Genomic DNA, 20926 nt, shown 5'->3' on the forward strand with positions numbered 1-20926 from the left:
GTAGAAAAACAGACTTGGCACACATAGGCCGATAAGGCCATCATAGAACAAAGTATCCCAAACATATGTACAGAACCCACACAGATATATCCACAGACCTCTACAGAACATAACATAATCATAAGACGGGACAGGGCCCCGTCATACCCAGAACAATGTACATATCCAGATAGCAGTGACAGACTGTACCAAAAGATGGGCTCTGAAGAAGAGAGCGCCCCAAAATAGCAGAAATGGGATCCTAAACGTGTGGATCAGCGAACCTGTCGTCTGTACCTGCGCGGCATGAAAACGCAGCCCCCGAAGAAAGGGGGTCAGTACGAAATATGTACTGAATATGTAAAGCGGAATCACAGAAGTCAAATCATAATGATTTCAGAAAATGAGTACAAAATCCAGAGTGTCAAATGCATATTTCCAAAACAGACAGAATGTGTACAGAAACATATGTCATATCATATCCGGTCCCTGCCACGGGACTCAGCAGACAGAACGTGGCCACCCTCCCGACGCTGGTGCCACAATACAGAGGAATCAGAAAAAGGGGCGTGGCCCCGTATCATAAAATATCATATCAAAATGGCCATAACCGATCAGATCAGAATAGGCGGACATGGCACATCATACTCCACAGACCCATGTACGCGTATACCTGCCCCCTCACGTCGGGACGCGGCGAACAATGCAGAGAATCACGCTTGACAACATATCCTGGCCCGGGCTCAGTGTGGGAAACATTGGGACATCCACGAATGGAGTAGTGAGAAACTAATGCAATTTAAAAATATCATAAATGTTTTCAAAGACTCGATGAAGCGTATCAAAGCCAAACAGATCCAATGGAGTCGGACGGGATCATAATAAATGCATTTCGGATATCATAATAAATTACAGAAGTATAACTTTCCCGAAGTTATTCCGGGTGTCAAAATAATTTATAAGATTTAATAGAATATTTAAAACAATGTTTATTAGGCGATTAGTATGATAGTCAAAACATTTCTTTCAAAAATCGCCTAAAAAGGAAGCTTTAGTACATTAAGGGCAAAACCGGGAATAGTGGGCCCGCCTCGGGACAAATAAGGCGGCGGGCTCAAATTGTGCCCTCTAAGCTTATAGTATCACTTAAAAAGGTTCTACAAACATTCTATGACTTTCCAAGTAATTTGGAGCAAAGTTGCATAATTTTCCGGAAAAGCATACTAAAGTGGTTCAATTCCACTGAAGGAAAAACTGAGATTTTCTCTTGCGGATTCCGAGGGCCAAGAGGTCCTTCGAGGCCCGGATCCGACCCTAACACACTAAGGGCATGCCAAGGGAAGAATTGGGGTTGCTTTACATACCTTTCAAGCTCTTTACGCCTTTCCAAACTCACTTCCCGTTTCGTCGAAAAACTGCAATTGGTCAAGTTTACCAATTGTGAGCCATGAATACCAAAGTTCCAACTTAATGCATATTTGTCTACCGAAATTTCGGCAGCACTTCCCCTATACATATAGCACCCCAAGTATTCAACTCGGCTATAAATCATCAACAACAACCCAAACGACAACATCAATATCAACAATGAACATTAAAAACACAAATATCCTTCAACTAGTCACCTTTCTCACAAGTTGACATAACCTTCATTCTAACCCAAACTTTCAAACTAACATCAATAATTTCACATTCATTAACAATCAAGATCATCACCATATAGTTCTAGAACCATTTCATATCATTTTCCTTAAGTTATACATTCGATATACATAATATACAACTTTCCGTCAAAGTCATAACTTATGCAAAACATCAAATCTTTGGCATACAACTTCATAACATGTTTCCAACTTCCAAATTCATAAATGATCATCACAATTTAACAACCAAACAACTTCATTTCCTTAATGTCGGCAAATCATACTAAAACGACATAAGTTTCTACATTCCAATTCAATACAAACTTATATCATTCTAACTTCATTTACATTACAAACATCACAACAACACTTTAACACTCTAAAAAACTCAATTCCTTTCTATCCCAAGCCAAATACACCACACGGCCATATGCCTATTGTTTTCCAACATCAACTAAATTCATCCAACTTTCAATTCCCATATGCATTTCATCACAATCATAACTAGAATATAACATAAATTCAACACATTATCACCACACAACACACACACACCCACGGCTACAAGCCATATTCCAAACCCACCTTGCAAACTTCCATTTTTCCACACAATCAACACATTTCTATATACTACAACACAATCAAAACTTCACAACACAATAAAAAGGTGGAAATTCTTACCTTTTCTTCAAGTCTTCTTCACTTGGAGATATGATCACTTTGGTGATTCTAATGCTTCCCACTCCAAAACAACTATACCAAGTTACAAAGGAACCTTGACTTAGTAGGAAATCAACAAGAAATAAATTTTTGGAGCAATATTTTTGGGGGTGAATTTCCCCTAGCTTCACCCGAAACCCCCCCCCCCCCCCCCCCCCCCTTTGTTTGGCTCTTGTTCTTGACTTCTTATCTTTAGTCTTCTAATGGATAGAGATAACTATATATAATATAATTCCTTATGTTAATTAATCACATGGAAATTTAATAAAAATTGTGGGCTTGGGCCACACCATGGCCGTCCACTTCATATGCATTGGGCCTTAAATTCCATTCCATTATTTTTGGCCCAATGACATATAGTCCACGTTTTGTAATTCCCGAGACTAATTTCCAAAATTCCAAAATTGCCCTTAGCCTTGTCCCACACTTTCATGACTCTATTCTTTCATGCATAACTCCTATGTTCAACAAAATATCAAATTTGACCTTATATCTCAAAAATCCAATATAATTCAAGTCTTTCCAAACGTGTGAAAACACGGGATATAACAGTATTTCAGTTTACGGACCGTCCCTCGTGGTCGTCTTTAAGCTTAAGCAGAACCAGAAACTTAAGGCTGCATGCATGGTGATTTACGATCATGGTTTACGGGCCGTAAATCACTTTACGGTCTATAAACCTGGTCATATTTTACCATTTCTCGGCTGGGCAGAAAGCTGAAGCTTTTGCATGGCAGTTTACGACTGCCAGTTTACGGACCGTATAGCAATTTACGGTCCGTATTTTGCAATACGACCACTGGGCAGTTGCAATTCTGCAACTTCCCATATTTCTTAGACTTCTCATTTTAATCACCCCCGTCCATGCACATGCATTGCTCACCTTGTATCTCATCTTAATTTAGCCAACTTCCTCGTCTCACATCGGATACTTTCGAAATCTCGCCTAAGGTCATCAAACGTCGTTTCTTGCTCATGGACATCATGCACTCATATTCATCACTAGTTCATTCTCTTGCGTACCAACGGAAAATTTTCCGAGGTGTAACAGTCATGGTTCTAGCTATGTCTTGCAGAGTTCTATTTTTCCATTTAACTACACCATTTTGCTGAGGAGATCTTGATGAAGAGAAATTATGAGTATATCATTGTTCATTACAGAATTCTTCAAATGCTTTGTTTTCAAATTCTCCTTCATGATCACTTCTAATAGAAGTGATGTCGTAACCCTTTTCACATTGTATTTTTTCACAAAAGAACTTAAATTTTTTAAAGTATCATCTTTATGAGCAAGACATTATTATCCATAAAACGTGAGAAGTCTTCTACTATAACAAATGCATACGTTTATCCACCAATGCCTACAGTTCTAGTGGGCAACGAGATCCATATGAAGAAGCTGCAAGGGTTTAGATGTAGATACAATATCCTTTGAATTAAAAGAGTTTCTAGTTTGCTTACCTATTTTGCATGCGTCACAAATGTGGTCCTTTAAATAGTTTAGGCAATCCTAATACCAATTCATGCTTCGCAAGTTTCTCAATTAAACGCATACTTGCACGACCAAGTTTATTGTGCCACATCCATGGATCTTCTCCCATTGAAGCTAGACATATATGTCCTACTCAAATTTTAATAGAGTCCAGTACATATACATTTTTTATCCTGCTTTCAGGAAGAATTTCTTTGCCAGTTGAATCTTCTAAAACACAACCAGTTTTTCTGAATCTTACCTCAAGGTTGGAGTCATATAGTTGATTTATGCTCAGAAGATTGTACTTGAGTCCCTTCAGTAGAGAAACATTAGTAATATCACATGAATTATTGAAGGCAATAGTTCCTATATATACCCGTTATTGTTCCTGTGGAGTTGTCTCCAAATTTTACTAGTCCTCCATCAAAGTCAGCGACTGACTTGAACAAACTTTTGTCGTCACTCATATGACTTGAACACACACTATCTAAATATCATTTTCCTTTAGATTTATCCTTGTGGTGTTCCTGCAAAAATGATGGAACGACCCATTTGGTTGTTATAATGTTTTGACCCATTTAACCTTGTTGACCGTTTCCCCGAGTCCCGTTAGTATGACCTATGACTTAGTGAAGCCATTGGTTTGGGTCCCAAGGCGTTCGGGAATGTTTTTGAGTCTTGAGTGAAGACTTAATTTCATAGTGTTGGGGTTGACTTGGTCAATACCGAGTTAAAATTATCTCTTTTGGGAATTTTGAGGTCACGGTTGCGTCCGTAGCGTGTTTTAAAATCAAAACGCATATATGGTTTGTGTTCGGAAGGTTCCGGACGAGTTTCGGGGGCTAAAACAAAGTTTTAAAAACAATCAGAAAATTGGGCACCCGCTATAGCGACGCGGGCACCCACTATAGCGAAGTGTGCACCCGCTATAGCGAAGGGTGCACCGCCGCAGCGGGTGCACTAGGCAGTAGGTCCGTTTTTAATGTTTTTTTTTCAAGTTTTTCCCATCCTAAACCCAAAAACACTTCCTTAGAATGTGAGAGGCTATTTTCCTAGGGCTAGGGTGGAGTTCCTCGTTAAAGGTAAGTGTAAACCCTTACGTGATTCATTATCTTTCCTTCCTCAAATCCCATGACAAGCTTAAGCTCCATTAATGGTGGGTGAAAGATTAGTACCCAAGAATTGATGAAACCTTCAATAGTTGGAGGGTTGGGAGATAACAATGGAAAAGCATTCACAAGCACTTTGGGGTAAGATTCTAACCTAGTATTTATTATTTATTTGTCGATTATCATCATCTCATGGTCATCCTACACACTATTTGTGAAGAATTAATAGGTCAAGAACCCTAGGGCTAAAAATAGAAAAGATGAATTTGGATATCTTGTGATGAATAGAATTCCATGAAATTAAGATTGAAGGTTAATGTCACGACACAAACCGGAGGGCCGCGACTGACACCCAAGACCCTACTCGGCTGAGTGCCATACTACCATTCTATCCATGAGTCACAACTTCTTGTGAACCTTTAATTTACGAAATGACGCTTCCGTCAAGTAAAACATGAAAAACTTTTTAATAAAACTCTTTTATCAAATCAGGGACTTCTCCCTTATCGTTAATTCAAAGAAAACCTTTAGTCACAAAAAGATCTTTAAAAACAAAGCATATGAACACATCGGCCTACATGGCCGTTTTACACAACTGCCGACATCTCGACGCACTATCCACACGAGACTGTCTGCCAAAGTCTCTAACATAATCGAGATACCATAACATGAGCTGGGACAAGGCCTTAGCATACCCGTAATGCATTTGACTCAAGGACATACATAGGTACTCTGATTCGGCAACACTCCGAACAGAAATGGAACTCACCAATCTAGCTAATAGCCTGGGAACACCTTATAGCAAACGTCCTCTACTCATCTGTATACACCTGCGTGGCATGAAACGCAGCGCCCCCAGGCAAGAGGGACGTCAGTACGGACAATGTACTGAGTATGTAAGGCATAAGAGTAACATATACATAAGAATCATGGAAGGAATCTGAAACTCATAAGTGTCACGACCCAACCCCGTGGGCCGCGACTGGTGCCCTATTTGGACACCCAAACTGACTTACGTACCAGATCGACATATCAAAGATTTATCCAGACTTAACATACGTTATTTCAAACAGATACTAAGAACAAATGTCATCTTAAGCAGTTGCCCGTACAGAAATATCATATGAAATCCGGTAGGCTGGCGGAATACACATCGCCCAGATATACAAACATATACAAACATATGGGCCGTTTTGTCCATAACAACAACCGGGACCGCTTAAGGCACATATCATAAACAGAAACGAACAAACATGACCCATGACCCACATATATGACTACAGGTCTCTACAAAACATAATAGAAACATATGACGGGACAGGGCCCCGCCTTACCCCAGATAGTCATACATATATACAGAGACATATACAATGAAAGGTCTTTACCAAAAGTTTGGGCTCCGAGTCAAAGGAGCACTCCAAAGTAGCAGAATGTATCCTACACTGGCGGGTCACCAGAACAAACATCTGTACCTGCGGGCATGAAACGCAGCCCCCGAAGAAAGGGGGTCAGTACGAAATATGTACTGAGTATGTAAAGCATGAAGTACAGTAATCCAAATCAGAACTGAAATAAGGAGTATGGAAAGCGGTTACAGAATCAGTATATCAAACCTGTTTTAAAAACATAAATAATGCAAATAAAATCACGCATAAGGCTCAGGAACGTGGTCGCCTGTCACAACCCGACTAGGGGCCGCGACGAGTACCCGATACTTGTACCGAGCACCCCTTATCTCGTATCATATTCTTATGCTAAGTGGGCCGTGATACTGATTATTGTCATTCCTCTAGTTAACATTACTAATTACAGCATTATTATAAACATATATTAATATACATTACTAACTTGATTTACGGGAACGGGAGCAAACAAGATCATAAAACATCTGACTGTACATAGCTGTCTACGAGCCTCTAACATAATACATATGATAAGAAGATGGGCCGGGTTCCGCCAAGCCCAAGTATGTGCACGAAAGTAATACCACTAAACTGGAGCTCCGGAACAACTGGAGCACTTCACTGTACCGCTGGAGAGCTCCTAGGAGTCAAGTCCGTCAACCTGCTTACCTGCGCGGCATGAAACGCTGCGTCCGCAAGAAGGGACGCCAGTACGAAAAGTGTACCGAGTATGTAAGGCATGAGTAATATCATGAGATCATAATAGAAAACATAAAACACAACATGGGAGAGGGGTATAACCTGTATCGCTGTTTGTCTACCATGATAGATGTTATGCAAGTTAACTTTACCTTCTGGGGTAATGTATAGATACTGCAAGTAAACTGCCCGACCGTGTGGGTACGGTGTGTAACTGCCCGACCATGAAGGTGCGGTGGACTACTGCCCGACCATATAGGTACGGTGGATTACTGCCCGACCATATAGGTACGGTGTAACACTCTCTGAGTAGACCATGAAATAAATGAGTAATCTGTCATCTGAGTGCCCCTTGGGGCGGATGCCATGCATGCTAGCTTTCTAAAAAAAAACCATGTAAATATTTGTAAGTAAACTTCCCGACCACGTAGGATCGGTGTATAGCTGCCCGCCCATATAGGAACGGTGTATAAGCCCGCGTCCAGGCCTCCCGCGTCCGGGGTATAATCTGCCCACTCCAGTGGTGTGTCTGCCCGGCCGCCCGTTGGACGGCGTGGTATCATAAAATAAATCATACATATATATGAAGCATGCATGAGAGCCCAAGTGAAAACTGCAACTCCATCGGAGTGACGTAAGGTCGGTAACCTCCGATTCATTATTATGGAACCGTCATGATCGTTATGTCTTACCTTGAAGGAACTAGCATTATAAAGCGAGACTGTCAACAAAGAATAGCGTTAAGGAAGAACGTAGAATGAAGTCATAAACTTCATAAGACGATAATTCATACACTTTGAAGTCTTTTAGAAATTAGTGTCATATCCAAGAAATAGGATTAAGAATCAAAACTAGCTTGACACTTTCATACTCATGTTAAATTCTTAACTTGAAACTCTTAGTCATGGAATCATCCTTATCATACTTGTCATATACATACTCTCTTTCTTAATATCATTGTCATTAACATCATGGAAGTATTCTCAGTAGTATGGTTACAACACTTATCGTTTGGCGAACAGAACAGTAAAGGAAAATCTGAGACCAATGGGCCCACCTCAGGTCAAATGAGGCGGCGTATGCAATGTACGTATATTACATTTCATGACATCACTTACGAGAGTTTTAGGATGGTCGGACCCTATTCATGCAAGTTCTAGGTATTTAGACGATTCTTTCAACTATTCATAGGCATTTAATTCAATTCTACTGAATGAATAGTAGTCAAATTCAAACTCGAATTTCTAGAATTAGAGTGGCCCCCGAGACACGTATTCAGGCCTACTACGTCTAAGACATGCCAAAGAAGGAAAGGGGAAGCCTTACATACCTTTCTTGCTTTTTAAGCACGTCGAAACTCCAATGCCGTTTCGTCCAAAACCTACAAATGGTCACATTTGCCAATTACTATTCATGAGGTTCAAATTTCCAACTTTGGTTTAGTACTTTTCTACCGAAATTTCGGCAGCATCTCCCCTATAAATATGACACCCCGAGAATTTAACTCGGCTCAAATGTCAACAACAACCATGCCAACAACATCAATTATCGACTAAAATCGCTTTCTAACACAAATAGTCCTTTTTCTACATAAAGCAACAACTTCCAAACTAAGTTTGCATTTATAAACCATTGTCAATATTTTCATATCCACATACTAATTTAAGATCCTTCCAACATAAACTAAGAGCATTCTAAGTTATATATCCAACATTCAACAATTCCATCAATTTTCATATTCAATCCAAAATCCTTATATATGCAACAAAACCATTCCAGCACATTTTCTACTTACTAATTCATCTCCAGCAACAACAATCTACCCCTTAACAACTTCATTATCTTAATATCATAAAATCATATTAATATGACATAATTCTCTACATTCCGTTTTCATGCCAACTTACCCCATCTATGCTTCATTTACATTGTAATGATCATAACAACACAACTAACATGTGAAACAAAATAAATCCATCACCATTTCATCCACCTATAGGCCACGGCCAACATGCAATTTTTCAACTTCATCCCGTTTTCATTCAACTTTCATTTCCATTAAAATTTTCATAATAACCACAACTAGAATACAACATAAAATCAACTAATCTTGCCTACACCACACATGCATACTCACGGCCACACCATGCAAATCTCCACAAGTTCATGAATTTTATCCATTCCTTCATACTACAATATAAACAAGCCTTTATAATATCATAAAAAGGATTAAATATTACCTTTTCCTCACAATTCCTCAACTTGGCTAGGTTGTCATCTTGCAACAAAGAGAGAGATTCTTGCTTCAACAACTATACCATGTTGAAGAGCATCCTGGAATTAGTAGAAACACATGAAGAACCAAATTTTTGGAACAAGATTCCTTGGTCTTCTTTTTCTCCTCTCTTGGCCGAACCTAGGCTTCTTGTTGCTCTCTTCTTCTTTTTTTTTGTTCTCTTGAATTTTCTAGAGTTGTAAAATGATGACTTTGTCTCATTGTTTTCCACCACTTCTCTATATATATTTTCCCACAAGCATGTGAGGGGCACATGCCCCCTCTCTAGAAATTTCTCAAATTAAAACAAAGATGACTTATTTGTCATCTTTTTCATTCTTTTTCTTTTCCCCTTTTTTTTTCTAGCATTTTGGGAAATTACCATTTCGCCCTTTGTCTTCCACATTATTTCCATTGGCCATTATGCAAATTTCTCTTTTTACCCTTGGCCTTTTCTCAATATTTCCATCCTAATAATGGTCATCAATAATATTCATAGCAACGTGTACATTAAAATCACTTTCGAAAATGACCTTGTCCTTAACTTACCACGACCCTCTCGGATTGTCTGAATGTATGAAATACGGGATATAACATTCTCCCCCCCTTTAGAACATTCGTCCTCGAATGTTCAACTGATCTTATGAGGTCTTGTAACACTTCGGGGGTCCCGTTTGTGGTCGCTCTTTCCTTTGTACCCATTTCTTATCCTTTACCTTATTCTCCTTGGCCTTTACACAAATCCTTTGTTCATGTCATAGGTTTCCCTTCTGGTACTTAAGAATATGGTAATCCCTTTTTGGTCTAACATAGTATGGTCTCCCCCCCTTTAAGGGCTCCTTATACACCAACGGTTTCTCTTCTCAACTCCGTGCACAACATGGTAAAATTTCTTATCATAAGTTTTCCTTTCATTTTCCGTCGATACCCTCACATATGAGATATCATACATGTTCATATACATATACACATATAACTAGTATCAACTAACCCACAAAATACTTCCAGACGCTATTCAAGCCTATCCAAATTCTAGAGCCGGGACGTACTTTTTGTCTCTTCTCTAATCTGGCCTGTCACGTGCTACGTGGCCTTTTATGGTCTCCAACCACTCTATATACTCCAATTTTCCCTTAGGTTACTCCAACTTCTTGTTTGCCTCTTGGGTCTACATTTGCGAAAATTTTCAGTATACTTCCCAGGGGGTCACCCATCCCAGAATTGCTCTGGCCCCAGCACGCTTAACCTCGAAACTTTAATGAATTTTAATGTCTTAATGCTAATATTTTTGCCTCCCCTCCCTCGGACTATCTTTATCACGTAATCTGGGGCGAGTTGATGTCTTAACAATTTTTGGAACGCTCCCATAACGCATCTTTCTTTCTTAATTACTATTTTAGCCTTCGCGATCACTACCATTCACCTCTTTCACTATGTATACAACTACTTTTCATTTTGAATTCTCAATTTCCCCCAATACGCTCAGTAACATAAGGGGCGGTACAGGATAAAGTAGAATCTAGGTCAATTAACACATGCATATCATAGAAAATGCCGAAAATGTACCTGTGGCTGCATCTGCGGAAGGTTCAGGATCCTGCCGCCCTGTCAATACATATATGCGGTGGGGAGGACCGGCTGAACTGGATGCTCCTCCTCTGCCTCGACCGCGGCCCGCTGGAGGGTGGGAAGTCTGTCCAGGAGGGCGCATGGACGGGGATGAGCCGGCTACCGATCCCATAGGCTGACTCTCACCTCTACCTCGCATCAAGGGGCAGTCACGCATCATATGTCCCATCTGCCCGCAAGCATAACAAGCATTCGAACCCAGACGACACTGTCCCGAATGCATCCTACCACACTGGTTGCACTGTGGTGGGGGCGGCCTCGTCTGACCAGATCTGCTGTTGTACTGGGGGCTCGAAATACTGGATTGCTCCTGTGCCTGTCCCCCTCTATACTCACTTCTAGCTCCGAAAGATCTGGACCTTTTTCTGGAGCTCCTATTCGAATAATGCTCCCTTTTCTGCAACTGATGTCGCTCTTCCAGGTTTTGGGCGTGGGCCTGGATACGGGCAATGGTCATCCCATCCTGAAGTGAAGCTGTCAAACACTCCTTAATTAAGTGTGGCCCCAATCCGCTCACAAACCGGTGTACGTGATCTCCCATATCAGCTATCATGGCTGGGGCGTACCTGGCCAATGAGTTAAAACGGAGGCTATATTCCCTGACGCTCATATTTCCCTGTTTAAGATTCAGGAACATATCAGCTCGAGCTCGTCGAACCTCCGGCGGTAGGAAATGTCGTAAAAATGCTTCCGTGAACTCCTGCCAAACCGGGGGAGGGGCATTTGCTCCCCTCGAAGATACCCAACTGTTGTACCACAAGACTGCTACATCTCGTAACCTGTATGACGCCAATTCCACTGACTCTGTGTCCGAAGCATGTATGATCCTCAGTGTCCTCAGCATCTCATCTATGAAATTTTGGGGGTCTTCCTCTGGTTTTGACCCATAAAACTCCGGAGGTTTCAGAGTGATAAAATCACGAGCCCTGGCACTCACCGCCCGGTCTCCCTGGCCCTCATCTTGCCGCTGAACCTGTGCGGCAACTAGCTGGGTCAGCAACTGGATAACCTCTGCCATCTGCTGGCCCGGAGCTGCTGGCGATGGAACTGGAGGTGCTGGGGCTGGAGCTGAGACTCGTCCCTGCTCTGCTGACACGGGGGGAGCATGAAAAGTCTGAGGAGGAGCCTCGTTATGAGACTCGCCTTCTTCTACTTCCGCTGGTGGCTCCCGTTCAGTTCTTTTCCCGGCCACCGTCTTGCCCTTCTGGGCCGCTGTAGCTTTCCTCTTCACCGGCATTACTGAAACCATAACACATGATTAGGAAAAGAACTTGGGAACCTGGTAACATAGCTCTATCGCACGATCTAGAGTACAAAGAAGGTCATATTTCCTAAATGCCCTGCAGCCTCCTGTCTATAAGTGTGGCGCGCTACACACCCATAAACAGGACTCTACTGGACACAACTCGTAGACAAACCCCTAGGACCGCCTGCTCTGATACCACTTCTGTCACGACCCGACTAGGGGCCGCGACGAGTACCCGATACTTATACCGAGCACCCCTTATCTCGTATCATATTCTTATGCTAAGTGGGCCGTGATACTGATTATTGTCATTCCTCTAGTTAACATTACTAATTACAGCATTATTATAAACATATATTAATATACATTACTAACTTGATATACGGGAATGGGAGCAAACAAGTTCATAAAACATCTGACTGTACATAGCTGTCTACGAGCCTCTAACATAATACATATGATAAGAAGATGGGCCGGGTTCCGCCAAGCCCAAGTATGTGCACGAAAGTAATACCACTAAACTGGAGCACTTCACTGTACCGCTGGAGTGCTCCTAGGAGTCAAGTCCGTCAACCTGCTAACCTGCGCGGCATGAAACGCAGCGTCCGCAAGAAGGGACGCCAGTACGAAACGTGTACCGAGTATGTAAGGCATGAGTAATATCATGAGATCATAATAGAAAACATAAAACACAACATGGGAGAGGGGTATAACCTGTATCGCTGTTTGTCTACCATGATAGATGTTATGCAAGTTAACTTTACCTTCTGGGGTAATGTATAGATACTGCAAGTAAACTGCCCGACCGTGTGGGTACGGTGTGTAACTGCCCGACCATGAAGGTGCGGTGGACTACTGCCCGACCATATAGGTACGGTGGATTACTGCCCGACCATATAGGTACGGTGTAACACTCTCTGAGTAGACCATGAAATAAATGAGTAATCTGTCATCTGAGTGCCCCTTGGGGCGGATGCCATGCATGCCATCCAGGCCTCCCGCGTCCGGGGTATAATCTGCCCACTCCAGTGGTGTGTCTGCCCGGCCGCCCGTTGGACGTCGTGGTGTCATAAAATAAATCATACATATATATGAAGCATGCATGAGAGCCCAAGTGAAAACTGCAACTCCATCGGAGTGACGTAAGGTCGGTAACCTCCGATTCATTATTATGGAACCGTCATAATCGTTATGTCTTACCTTGAAGGAACTAGCATTATAAGGCGAGACTGTCAACAAAGAATAGCGTTAAGGAAGAACGTAGAATGAAGTCATAAACTTCATAAGACGATAATTCATACACTTTGAAGTCTTTTAGAAATTAGTGTCATATCCAAGAAATAGGATTAAGAATCAAAACTAGCTTGACACTTTCATACTCATGTTAAATTCTTAACTTGAAACTCTTAGTCATGGAATCATCCTTATCATACTTGTCATATACATACTCTCTTTCTTAATATCATTGTCATTAACATCATGGAAGTATTCTCAGTAGTATGGTTACAACACTTATCGTTTGGCGAACAGAACAGTAAAGGAAAATCTGAGACCAATGGGCCCACCTCAGGTCAAATGAGGCGGCGTATGCAATGTACGTATATTACATTTCATGACATCACTTACGAGAGTTTTAGGATGGTCGGACCCTATTCATGCAAGTTCTAGGTATTTAGACGATTCTTTCAACTATTCATAGGCATTTAATTCAATTCTACTGAATGAATAGTAGTCAAATTCAAACTCGAATTTCTAGAATTAGAGTGGCCCCCGAGACACGTATTCAGGCCTACTACGTCTAAGACATGCCAAAGAAGGAAAGGGGAAGCCTTACATACCTTTCTTGCTTTTTAAGCACGTCGAAACTCCAATGCCGTTTCGTCCAAAACCTACAAATGGTCACATTTGCCAATTACTATTCATGAGGTTCAAAATTCCAACTTTGGTTTAGTACTTTTCTACCGAAATTTCGGCAGCATCTCCCCTATAAATATGACACCCCGAGAATTTAACTTGGCTCAAATGTCAACAACAACCATGCCAACAACATCAATTATCGACTAAAATCGCTTTCTAACACAAATAGTCCTTTTTCTACATAAAGCAACAACTTCCAAACTAACTTTGCATTTATAAACCATTGTCAATATTTTCATATCCACATACTAATTTAAGATCCTTCCAACATAAACTAAGAGCATTCCAAGTTATATATCCAACATTCAACAATTCCATCAATTTTCATATTCAATCCAAAATCCTTATATATGCAACAAAACCATTCCAGCACATTTTCTACTTACTAATTCATCTCCAGCAACAACAATCTACCCCTTAACAACTTCATTATCTTAATATCATAAAATCATATTAATATGACATAATTCTCTACATTCCGTTTTCATGCCAACTTACCCCATCTATGCTTCATTTACATTGTAATGATCACAACAACACAACTAACATGTGAAACAAAATAAATCCATCACCATTTCATCCACCTATAGGCCACGGCCAACATGCAATTTTTCAACTTCATCCCGTTTTCATTCAACTTTCATTTCCATTAAAATTTTCATAATAACCACAACTAGAATACAACATAAAATCAACTAATCTTGCCATATCACATCATAATGCCGTATATATATAAGTGGTACCCGGCCCTATGGCGAGGTCTCGGGAACCGCAACACATCATACTACCGAATATACATAGTGCGCACGATCACAAAACCGGCCCGGGATCCGGCGAACGATATCATAGTAGTAGGCACGAGCAGAGTAGTGCGGAAACTATATGCATATAAATAAATAAATTTCGAAACTCGATGAACAAATATATTTTCGGCATCCGAAGGCTCAGAAATCAGTTTCGGGTCAATCGGAGTTAGTATACGAAAGTTACAAACTTTTGAAGTACATAACTTTCTAAAAGCATTTCAGAAGCTCTTTTCGGAAATTCAAGTGACATTCATATTAGGAGAACTTTCAACCATTACTATGGAGCAAATCAAATGGAGCCTTTAAGATCATATGTACGTATCAAAATATATGTATCCAAAACTTTAGCCATATCAAATATTTTTCGGACATCATTATGGATCACATATTCATACTAGGAAACGTGCGGATAACATTATGGATCAAATAAAATGGGGACTTTAAGACCATATTTTCATATCGAAATATTCATCAAAGGCTTTAGTCTTCTCGTTTTTCTTTCGAACAACATTCGGAACATAACAAATAGAATCTTTGAACATCATAAAATATGTATCCAGTCGTATGGAATAGCTTATGGAGGTCAAAGATGTTAGCCATCCTAATGGCTCTAAGAATAGGATTTTCTTTAGGAGCATACTTATACGTTATTTGTTCATTCCAAAAAGGTCATGCCAAAAGAAAGAAAGGTAGGCTTTACATACCTCAATCGCTCGCTAACAAATCCCGGTCACTCGCTAGACAAATCCCGACTCAAGTCTCGGGTTCTCCAAGATCTACAATAGCGTTATTAATTACCAAACATTAGCTACAAGTACTTAGAAATCCAAATTCTAACTAGTACTTGTCTACAGAAATTTCGGCAGCATCTCCCCTGTAAATTCAACAACCCCGAGAATTTAACTCGGCCAAATTCATCAACAACCACACCAACGATACCAACAACCATACTAATAGTCATCAAGAATCAATTTAAACGCATTCTAACATTAATAACTTTCTTCTCTACATAGCGTATCATATTCGATTCAACTACGTCCTTTGAAGCCAATATCGACACTTACATATTCACTACTAATTCAAGATCATTCAAATACAATTCAAAAGCATTTCATACAATTCTACAAAGTATTCAACAATCCCACCAAAAACCATACTTCACCCGAAACCTCCAATCTTCGACACGAACATTCACAACACATTTTTATCCTCCAATTTCATCAACAACAATAACCATTCATACTTTAGCAATTCCATTCCCATAATTACATAAGACTATAATAAAATCACACAATTTTCCTACAACAACTTACAACTAATTTTCATGTCAATCTTGAACAATTATTCTTCCATTTACATCACAAGGTCACAACAACACAATTAACAAGATAAATAAAATTAATCCATCTTCTCCTCACCATAACAACATCACACGGCCACATATACTTACACACACCCACACGGCTCACTCAACACACAACAACTCCATGATTCTCATTCAATTCTACTCACTATATCATATATAAATCTTCCATAACAAGAAAAGGATAGAGTTCTTACCTTTTTCCCATTTTCCCACTTGCTAAAAAAAGTACTTTCTTGCCTCAAAATTTATATCCCGTTGAAGAGGGTCTTGAGCTTAGTAGGGATACTAGAAAATTAGGATTTTTGGATCAAGGTTGATGGCTAATTTTTTTTTCCTTGGGTTGGCCGAACCCCTCTCTTGTTCTTGCTCTCTCTCTTTCTTTTGTTTCTTGAACTTTCTTGACACTTCTTGAAAAAGAAGACTTGGTGGCCCTTTTTATTATTTGCTACATGAATTAATTAGTTATGGGCTTGGGCCATTTGTTGCCCATGGCCGGCCACTACTATATTTTTGGGCCTTTTGTTTCTTTTTTTTTTTTTGATTTTTTTCTAGCCCAATTAGTTATGGGTCCTATTTTGTAATTCCCGAAACTAATTTCCGAAATTCCCAATTTTGCCCTTGGCCTTCCTCCATATTTCCACATCAACACTTCATGAACAACACATATATTGAATAAAAATCAAATATGGCCTTATTTCTTACAAGTCAAAATTATTTCGAATTTTCCGAAGGTGCAAAATTACGGGATATAACAATAAGCCAACTGACTATCTGAATGCTTCTGTATAACTGAAAGTGCCTCTGCGGTTTATGACATGCATGCTCTCTTTAAAAATTATATGCATCTATATATAAAGTAAACTGCCCGACCATATAGGTACGGCGTTATCATCATATCTCGCATCCGGGATGATATCATAAGCTGCCCACTAGTGGTGTGTTTGCCCGGCCATATAGGCGCGGTGTTATACTGCCCGGCCATGTAGGCACAGTGTAAGAAAATAATTGTATATATATATATATATATATATATATATATATATATATATATATATATATATATATATATATATATAATGCATGAAAGACTCATGAAAGGTATACTCCGGATTACTCTAGATATCAAGGGTTCTCTAGAAACCATAGATATAAAACATAGGAAATCAAGGATACAATGAATCCTGTACCATCTAAGAGTAGAGTCTTTGGAACTCGCTCGCAGTCACGACCCATCTAGAGGGCCGCGACGAGCACCCGGTGCTAGCCCACACGACACCCCTTATCTTACACTTATGCTTACATCTAGGTGAGCCACATAATTAAACGCATAATTCTACTCATTCATTATGCTAGTCCCATTGGACAACAATGCCTTTATAAAATGATTGGCTTCTATGCCACATCATCGTACATGAGCCGACAAGGCTATCAAAATGATATACAAAATATAGGTCGACAAGGCCGGACATGTCCAACCATATACACGTGACTACGAGCCTCTAGGAAGAGTATAACATATCACATGAGTGGGACAGGACCCCGCTATGCCCATAATTATATACACAAAAGAATAAGTACCCAAAAGCTATGGCTCCGAATGAAATGGAGCTCTGCTATGTAATCTCTGAGTAAGCAGCTATGGATCGAGCCTGTCTCCCTGTGCAACTGTGGGCATGACGCAGCGTCCACAGACAAAAGGACGTCAGTACGAAGAATGTACTGAGTATGTGAAGCATTGTTATGTCCCGCGTTTTCGTATAATTGGAAATCGAGAAATAATTACGACTTGTGTGTTATAAGGACATAATTTGATTTTAGTGAATATGATTATGTTGGTTATGGAATTATTAATGTTAAGACCTCGGGAAAGGCCGAGGATAAATTTGGAATTTCAGAAATTAGCTTCGGGAATTACAAAACGGGACTTTAGCTAATTGGGCCAAGGAAATTGATGACCCAAAGTTGAAGCCCAAATATTGAAGGGGGCCGGCCATGTCTAATGGCCCAAGCCACATTAAAAGGGTCATGTGTTATGCACATGACCCCTCTAAAAGGATATATACTATGTATGCCTAACCATTATCTAGAAAATTAGAACAAAAAAATCAAGAACACACAAAAAGGGGCTCTCGGCCGTGAGCTAGAAAGGAGGAGAGAAAAAATTATTTCAAGCTTGTTGTTGATCCAAAAATCTGAATTTTTACATAATTGGGAAGTACTCAAGGCCCGCTTCAACGGGGTATAATTAGTTTGGCGCAAGAACGACATTTGCGACAAGTCGGGGTTTCAAGGAAAGGTAAGAATTTTGCCCCTTTTATGTTATAGAATTGATGTGAATATGTTAAGGATTGGAAGTAGATGGAGATCCCGTAATTTTGATGTAAATAGAAAGTCGTGGGTGTGTGTGTATAGTGTGTATTGGCCGTGAGCCATAGAGAGGAAAATTGATGTGAATTGATCTTGGTTAAGTTGGTATAATGTGTTGTTGTGACCCTTATGTCGTAAATGATTAATTGATGAATGGAATTGGCGTTGAAAAGTGATTTTGGATATTATCGGAAAGTGTATACCTTCGGTATCATTATGTATATCATTGTATATTTAAGGTGCTAGAGACTTTAGATATGAATCTATAATGATGCTAATGAATTCGGAATGAAACGACGTTAGTTAGAATGTTCGTCGTGAATTTTGATGTTTTGAAGGATTATGGAAAATAATGGATTTTTGGTGCAATTTCGTGTATGGCTTGAATTGTAGTTAGGATGTGATTGTATAAGTTTGAATGTGGAAATGAATGCAATTATGTAGATGTAGAATTGGAGTTTTGAAAGTTTGAATGAAAGTTGCCAACTTAGATAACAAAGTAAAATTTTGAAGCTAGAATGGTTTGATTGTTGTTTGTGTTGTTTGTTGACGTGTGGGCTGTTGTGATTGATGTATTTTGAGCCGAGCTAAGCCTCGGGGATGTTAGATTTATAGGGGAAATGCTGTCGAAATTTCGGTAGGCAAAATTGGAGTTAAAGGCATTTTTAAGCCTAAGAATCTCAATTGGTAACTTTGACCATTTGCAGATTTTTGACGAAACGGGACTGGACTTTCGGGAGAGCTTACGACGTCTGTGAGGTATGTAAAGCTTCCCACTCCTTCATGTTAGTCGAATAGGAGACCTTCCGGAGCATTTCTGTTCCTCGAAACCCGATCCACAGAAAAGTTACTATTCATTCAATTCAATTGAAGCCTAAGGGCTCTATTTTGGCTAGAATGCCACCATTCGTCCGAAACCTATCGAAATGTGGTCGGGTAACCTAGAAATGATTATGTATGACCCCTGGCACATAAATGTTCGTAAAAATATGTTCGCCACCTCACTTTGACTCGAGGTGGGCCCGCTAACCCCGAGACGCCCTAGTTGTCTTATTGGGCTGTCCTTTTGAATGACGTTTGGAATAGCACTTTCGATGTTGGAATTCCCGTCTATGGGATATGTTTCGACAATTACGATATGGTAAGCTACGTTCTGAGCTACACATATTATTTTGGAAAAGTTTTGATAAATGAAACTTTATATCGGCTAAGTATCCGATTATTTTGTACTATGAAATGACTTATGAGACTACTAGGTTTTGAAAGGCTATTTTGAAATATGGATTGCATTGGTTTGCTCACGACTCCGCTCGTGCCTTATTATGACTTTGTTCACCGGTTCCCGGGCCGGTTTTGATTCGTGCGCCTTATGACAATTCAGCCGTATGCTGTGTTACGGTTCCCGAGGCTTCGCCATAGGGCCGAGTTCCGTTTGGAGTTATGTTGTGATATGGCTCGTGATGCGATACGCTCACCTATGATTATGCTTGTGTTCGGGGATGTACGGAGATTTGAAACCTTCTGGTGTTATGCTGTGTGTGGCGCCAGCGTCGGAGTGGCGACCACGTTCCTAAGCGTTTGCATGATTCATTGCATTATGTATAAGTATATGATTTCGATATAGATTTTGATCTACCCATTTGTACTCCACTTTGACGTTTGATTTGCTTTCGGTTTTGATCCATATTTCTGTACTCCGTGCTTTACATACTCAGTACATATTTCGTACTGACCCCCTTTCTTCGGGGGCTGCGTTTTATGCCCGCAGGTGCAGATACCGGTGATCCTCCGCAGTAGGCTTCACTTCTTGCTATTCCGGAGTACTCCTATTTGATCCGGAGTCCACTTTTGGTACAGACTCTTTTTGCTTTGTATATATTTGGTATATTTGACTATTTGGGTACGGCGGGGCCCTGTCTCGCCATATGTCTTTGTTTTGAGTTCGTAGAGGCCTGTAGTCATATATGTGGGGCGAGGGTCTTATGTGTGTTTGTCTGATTCCGTTTTCTGGTCTTAAGGCGGTCTGTTTGTTATGCCGGCCCCAAATGGCGCTTATGCTTATATTTGCACTTTTGACCGGCGATGTCCATTCCGCCGCTCAGTTTGTATTTGATATGATATTTTGATTTGGCACGACCGCTTAAGACATACTTGATATAAATTATGTTCGATATGATTTCGAAAGATTATGAAATAAGTTTGGATTTGAAAATGAACGTGTGATTCGGTCTGGGTACCCAGGTAGGGTGCCAGTCGCGGCCCACGGGGCTGGGTCGTGACAAAAGTGGTATCA

The 20926-nt window shown here is 40.3% G+C and overlaps 1 protein-coding gene across 2 annotated transcripts in view; it reads left to right on the plus strand.

Moving 5' to 3' along the window:
- The window catches only part of LOC132603404 (probable plastidic glucose transporter 2), a 94356-nt gene extending 73702 nt beyond the window's left edge, over positions 1-20654 (plus strand). Inside the window, exons 15-16 of one of the 2 annotated variants that reach the window (XR_009568221.1) lie at positions 19341-19392; positions 20402-20654. The gene's annotated coding sequence lies outside the window, so the exon portion shown is untranslated. The remainder of the gene's footprint in view (positions 1-19340; positions 19393-20401) is intronic. The other variant, XM_060316442.1, reaches the window with a different exon arrangement.
- Positions 20655-20926: the final 272 nt, after the last annotated feature.

The sequence above is a fragment of the Lycium barbarum genome, chromosome 7 (genome assembly GCF_019175385.1).
Source record: "Lycium barbarum isolate Lr01 chromosome 7, ASM1917538v2, whole genome shotgun sequence".
Classification (NCBI taxonomy): domain Eukaryota; kingdom Viridiplantae; phylum Streptophyta; class Magnoliopsida; order Solanales; family Solanaceae; genus Lycium; species Lycium barbarum.